General features: G+C 48.3%; 1 non-coding gene across 1 annotated transcript; it reads right to left on the reverse strand.

Annotated features, from left to right (window-relative positions):
• Positions 1-5,064: 5,064 nt before the first annotated feature.
• LOC112437794 (U7 small nuclear RNA) lies at positions 5,065-5,126 on the reverse strand. The gene has a single exon (XR_003026308.1). It is a non-coding gene; the product is annotated as a U7 small nuclear RNA (small nuclear RNA).
• Positions 5,127-6,514: the final 1,388 nt, after the last annotated feature.

Here is a 6,514-nt window from a genome sequence, read left to right on the forward strand (position 1 = left end):
GCTGGAACTACAGTCACGCACCACCATCCTGGGTTAATTTTTGTATTTTTAGTAGAGACAAGGTTTCACCACGTTGGCCAGGCTGGTCTCAAATTCCTGGGCTCAAGTGATCCACACTCCTCAGCCTCCCAAAGTGCGGAGATTGCAGGCATGAGCCACCCCGTCCAGCCTCTTAGCCTTTTCTTTTCTAAAATATTCTAGAGAGGAGACACTGCAACCACCCTCATCAACGGATTCCAGGATCTCTGAAAACTTTGTCAGGAATCATTTCCTAGATAGATCCTAACCCCAAACCTGGATGCTTAACACCAGCATGATCGCAATTATAATATTGAGCACTGATGGAGCATTTGCCTTGGGCTGTGGAGTGACTCATTTAGTCATGGACAGATACTATTACCATCATCTTCATTTTACTGTCAAGGGGACTGAGGCACAGGAGGATCAAGTAACTTCTCCAAGAACACACAGCTAGGAAGTAACAGCTGCAATCAGAAACCAGGCATTCTGGCTGGAAGACCAGAGCTCTTACAATATGCCGAATTTGGTTCTGCCTACTAGATTGCTTAAACTGGGGGAGCTTTCGTGATTAATATTCATCGCTTTGCCTAAAGGCAGAGGCTATCCATTGACTTGCTACAATGTATCACAGAGCCACTATTTTAGCAGATCCCAAATTTAAGGCAGATCTGATTTCTTCTTACCAGTTCTGTCTTTCACTGTTGTTTGTTTGTTTTTTTGTTTTGAGACAGAGTCTTGCTTTGCCACCCAGGCTGCAGTGCAGTGGTGTGATCTCGGCTCACTGCAACCTCTGCCTCCCAGGTTCAAGCAATTCTTGTGCCTCAGCCTCCCTTGTAGCTGGGACTACAGGCACACGCCACCATGCCTGGCTAATTTTTTGTATATTTAGTAGAGACGGGGTTTCACCATGTTGGCCAAGCTGGTCTCAAACTCCTGACCTCAAGTGATCTACCTCCTTCAGCCTCCCAAAGTGCTGGGATTACAGGTGTGAGCCACCATGCCCAGCCTTTCACTGGTTTTAAATTACATTATTCCTATAATTGTATATTTCATCACAGATTTTAAATGCAATGACTAAGTAAAATAGAGTACATAAGTGATTCCCATTATTTTATTATGAATCTTAGTACCATATTGTCTACTTCAACCTGTAACTTTTGTGGGTTTTTTGTTTTGTTCTGTTTTTTTCCAGACAAGGTCTTGTTCTGTTGCCCAGGCTGGAGTGCAGTGGCATGATCATGGCTCACTGCAGCCTTGACCTCCTCAGCTCAAGTGATCCTCCTGCCCCAGTCTCCCAAGTAGCTGGAACTACAGTTACGTGCCACCGTTCCAGCTAATTAAAAAAAAATGTTTTTAGAGACGGGCTCTTGCTATGTTGTTCAGGCTGGTCTCAAACTCCTGGACTCAACCATCCATCCCACTGAAGCCTTCTGAGTCACTGTGATTACAGACATGAGTCATCACACCCAGCCAACCCTGAGACACTTACATTGCATTTTTTCCTAAATAGCAAACTCCAAATAAACTGGAGACTTATTTTTTCAACCTATCTTTTCATATCTCTGTAGAAGATTGTCTGAGCTACCTAACTCTCAATAATAGGAGAATGTACTGCATTTGATACTCTCAAAATCCGTAACATTTCCAAAACCAAAGGCATGGATGCGTTTAAAGTTTTGTCCTTTCCTTTCTGGGATATGTGTGCAAGAGGCTATGTGTGGATTTTATATGATCATTCTCAGCTGTTTCTATTTATGTCTCCCACAGATTATGAGGTCCTCAGGGGTAGGAATGGATCTTTGTAAACCAGGAACTTAAATGAAGCATGTGCCCAATAAATATGTATTGAATTTAATTGAATTTTGGTTTTAAAAAAGTGTCATCATTTACAATAAGCATTTCCAATGAAAGCACATTGAGCAGGAGGCTGAGGAGACTGTGCGGTGTGGCGAGAGCTCGGTTTACTTGCTCCATGTCTGGACCACGTGGAGCATCCAGGTCTTCTCTTTTTGCCTTGTAGGAAGACTGAGTCCCAAATCAAGTAGCTCCTCGGAATAAAGACACTATTTAGTGGTGGAGCTGGACAGATGGAAAACTGTAATGAAATGAGAACAGACTTCAATCCCTGGACTATTACAACACAGTCTCAATGTTCTCTGCCTCATCCCCTTCCACCCTCACCTTCAAATCTTTTTTTTTTTTTTTTGAGATAGAGTCTCGCTCTTGTTGCCCAGGCTGGAGTGCAGTGATGCGATCTCAACTCACTGCAACCTCCGCCTCCCAGGTTCAAGAAATTCTCCTGCCTCAGCCTCCCAAGTAGATGGGATTACAGGCACCCACCACCAGCCACCATGCCCGGCTAATTTTTGTATTTTTAGTATTTCATGTTGGCCAGGCTGGTCTTGAACTCCTGACCTCAGGTGATCCACCAGCGTTGGCCTCCCAAAGTGCTGGGATTACAGGCGTGAGCCACAGCATCCAGCCTCACCCTCAAATCTACTTCACACCCTGCTATCGGAATTCCACTGGGCATCCAAGCCCTGGGGCAGATGTGGTCACTCCTCTGCAGCTTCCCCTCTGCAGTTACACATCCACCCGGATGCACCTCCCTCAGACTCACCACAGTGTGTTAAAATCATCTGCGTATTTCTCTGCTTCTCCCACTGGGCTAAAAAAATTTCTCTTTTTTAAAAAAATTATGTCTCTCTCTGTGGTCCAGGCAGGCCAGAAGTGAAGTGGTGTGATCATAGCTCACCGCAGCCTTGAACTCCTGGGCTCAAAGGATCCTCCCCGCTTCAGCCTCTTGTCCTGAGTAGCTGGGACTACAGGGGTGTGCCACCACGCCTGACTCTTTTTTCTTTCTTCTTTCTTTTTCTTCTTCTTTCTTCTTTTTCTCCTCCTCCTCTTCCTCCTCCTGCTCCTCCTCTTCCTCCTCCTTCTTCTTTTTTTGTAGAGACAGGGTCTTGCTTAGTTGCTCAGGCTGGTCTCAAATTCCTGGCTTCAAACAATCCTCCTACCTAAGCCTCCAAAAGTGCTGTCATTATATGGAATTACAGTTATGAGCCATGGCACCAGACCTAAAATTATTCTGAGATCAAGAACTATGTTATTTTTCTTCTTGCTGTTTCCAGAGTCAGAAGCATAGTAGGTACACGATAAATAAATAAAGTTCATCTTAAAGTCCTATGCTGACAGATACATCTTTTTTTAAGTCCACATTCTATTCTTGTTGCTCCCTGTTCCTCACTCCGTGTCACCTCCCATGGTCCAGAGCCAGCTGCATCGCGCAGGAGTGTGTTGGAAAGGTAAACTCTCAGGCCCCGCCTCACACCCAGGATGCAGCATCTCTGGGGTGGGGCCCGGGAACTCGTGGTTTGACCAGCTCTCCGGGAGACGCTGACACTAAAGGAGACCCCTCCCCGTCCTAGGGGCACTGGCCTCAGCCTACCTGAGCTATGGTGATTCCTGCACATGCCCTCACCTTCTTCATGCCAGGAACTGGTTCAGTTTCCTCCACCCAGAGAGCCCTGCTCTGTGCTGGTCCTGGAGGCATCCTCCTGGGAGGAGAGCAGAATACACAAGGCCCAGAAGCCGGAGGCTGGACTGTAGGGTCCCATGGCAAATGGCAAGAATTGAGTCCAGTAAGGGAGACGGGAGGCACAGCTCATGGCACAAGTTGTCACATGAATTACAAAAGGCTTTATAATTCATGGTGAGCTCAGATAGGTTTTAGAATTTGAGATTTGTGAGGCAAAACCGTTTAACTCAAGCTAGGTCCAGGAGGTAGGCTTGGCCGTCTCTGGGAGGCCAAAGTCAAGTGGAGATGAAGACGGCGAAGCCGGAAAGGGCCTCCTTTCTGGGAAGGCTTCTAGCCCCCTCCCCACCTTGGGTTTAGAGGTGACTACTGGATGCCGTGGAGCTGTCCTCTGCCATAGCACCTATCACAGTGCTGTGTATACTTATGTCCCCTGAGGAAGTGTCTTTGTTTGACTTTGTTGTGGGGGACCCTCATGTATTTATTATCTTTGTATTCCCAGTACCTGGAAAATATTAGGGACTTGACAACTTTTTTTTTCTTTTTTCTTTCTTTCTTTTTTTTTTTTTTTTTTTTTAAGATGGAGTCTCACTCTGTTGCCCAGGCTGGAGTGCAATGGCGTGATCTCGTGTCACTGCAACCTCCGCCTCCAGGGTTCAAGCGATTCTCTTGCCTCAGCCTCCCGAGTAGCTGGGATTACAGGCACACACCACCACACCAGGCTCATTTTTGTATTTTTAGTAGAGATGGGCTAGGCTGGTCTTGAACTCCTGACCTCGTGATCCGCCCTCCTCGGCCTGGCATTACAGGCGTGAGCCACCGTGCCAGGCCTTTTTTCTCTCTTTAAGAGGCAGGGTCAGCCGGGTGTGGTGGCTCATGCCTATAATCCCAGCACTTTGGGAGGCCTAGGAGGGGGGAATCACTTGAGGTCAGGAGTTCGAGACCAGCCTGGCCAACATGGTGAAACCCCGTCTCCTACTAAAAATACAAAAATTAGTTGGGTGTGGTGGTGCGTGCCTGTAATCTCAGCTACTTGGGAGACTGAGGCACGAGAATTGCTTGAACCCAGGAGGCGGAGGTTGCAGTGAGCCGAGATTATGCCACTGCACTCCAGCCTGGGCGACAGAGCAAGACTCTGTCTCAAAAAAAAAAAAAAAAAAAAAAGAGACAGGGTCTCACTCTGTCACCCAGGCTGGAGTGCAGTGGTGTGATCATAGCTCACTGCAGCCTCAACCTCCAGGCCTCAAGTGATCCTCCCTTCTCAGCCTCCCAAGTAGCTGGGACCACAGGCACTATGCCCAGCTAATAAAAACAAAATATAGTGTAGAGACAGGGTCTCGCTATGTTGCCCAGGCTGGTCTTGAACTCCTGGGCTCAAGCAGTTCTCCTGCCTTGGCCTCCCAAAGTGCTGGGACTACAGGTGAGAGCCACGGTGCTAGCCAGACAACTGTTTTTTGAATGAATGGGAATGACCTGCTCCTACTGCCTTTTTATTGTTTTTTCCTTTGGAGGATTTTCCAGTAAAAACAAGAAGACCTGCTAGACAAATTCTAAAAGAACTGTACCACTTCCACCTGGCTTTTGAGAAGAGAATGGGCAGTGTGGGGACAGGCAGCGGTGTCGTTCCAACCTGGGCTGCATGATAATGGATAACCCGAGGAGTTCTGGCAAGCGCTGAAGCTTGGAAGCAGCCGTAGGGACTTTCCTTCAACTGGACTACAGTGTGGCCTGGGCATTAGGTTTTGAGAAGCTCCCTGAGGATTCCGGAATGCAGTGAAGTTTGGAAACCAGGGAGTGGAGGGAGCATGGGTAGGCAGGGAGGCCAGGCAAGAAGCTGTTGCTCTAGATAGGAGAGACATGGGCACCTGCCCAGAGCAGTAGGACGAAGCAGTAGGTGCTTATAGTCAACGGGGTTCAGGGAGAAGGAAAAGAAGCACACCCCACCCCCCTTTCCTCTTTGTCTGTCACCTGCTCCTCTCCAGCACCCCTCCACTTATGGGGTCTGGCAGGTTGGCTTGCTGTGTCCCTCTCCATGCCCCAGCCACCTTGTGCCATAATTCTGGGTGATGTCAATATCCCCATGGATGACCCACCCAGAGGCCTGTGGTCCCTGGGCCTTCCTGTCTTTTTTTTTTTTTTTTTTTTTGAGATGGAGCCTCATTCTGTCACCCAGGCTGGAGTGCAGTGGCAAGATCTTGGCTCACTGCAACCTCCACCTCCCAGGTTCAAGTGATTCTCTGCCTCAGCCTCCCGAGTAGCCGGGATTATAGGTGCCCACCACCACGCACAGCTAATTTTTATATTTTTAGTAGAGATGGAGTTTCACCATGTTGGCCAGGATGGTCTTGAACTCCTGACCTCAGGTGATCTGCTCGCCTTGGCCTCCCAAAGTGCTGGAATTACAGGCGTGAGCCACTGTGCCTGGCCTCTTGCTCACATTTTGAACTCTTTCACCTCAAAAATCTCAAACGCCAGTATCCCACTATAAGGACCTTCTTCCTCCCTAACAGAACCTTGACTTTGTGGTGTACCTACCTCAAACTCAGTGCCTCAGGGAAGCCGCCCCGCTTGCTGCAAGGCTGCCTTGTGGTCTGAGGGTCTGAGGTTCACTTAGGTGCCTTCATGTGACCCAGCACAGGCCTGGGAGACATGAGGGTGACTGCTGAGAGGCTGCCAGGAAAAAGACCCTTGGTCCAAAGAGCAAGTCTTCTCCATTGTTTAGCTTCTGGAACTGGTGTGGCCATCTCAATGCCAGCAGGAGGGTAAAAATCACCAGCAAGAAAGAAAACGTAAAGCCAGGCATGATGGCTTATGCCTGTAATCCCAGCACTTTGGGAGGCTGAGGTGGGCGGATTACCTGGGGCCGGGAGTTTGAGACCAACCTGGGCAACATGGCGAAACCCCATCTCTACTAAAAATACAAAAATTTAGCCAGGAGTGGTGGCAGGCACCTGTAAT

The sequence above is a fragment of the Pan paniscus genome, chromosome 17 (genome assembly GCF_029289425.2).
Source record: "Pan paniscus chromosome 17, NHGRI_mPanPan1-v2.0_pri, whole genome shotgun sequence".
NCBI classification, from domain to species: Eukaryota; Metazoa; Chordata; class Mammalia; order Primates; family Hominidae; genus Pan; species Pan paniscus.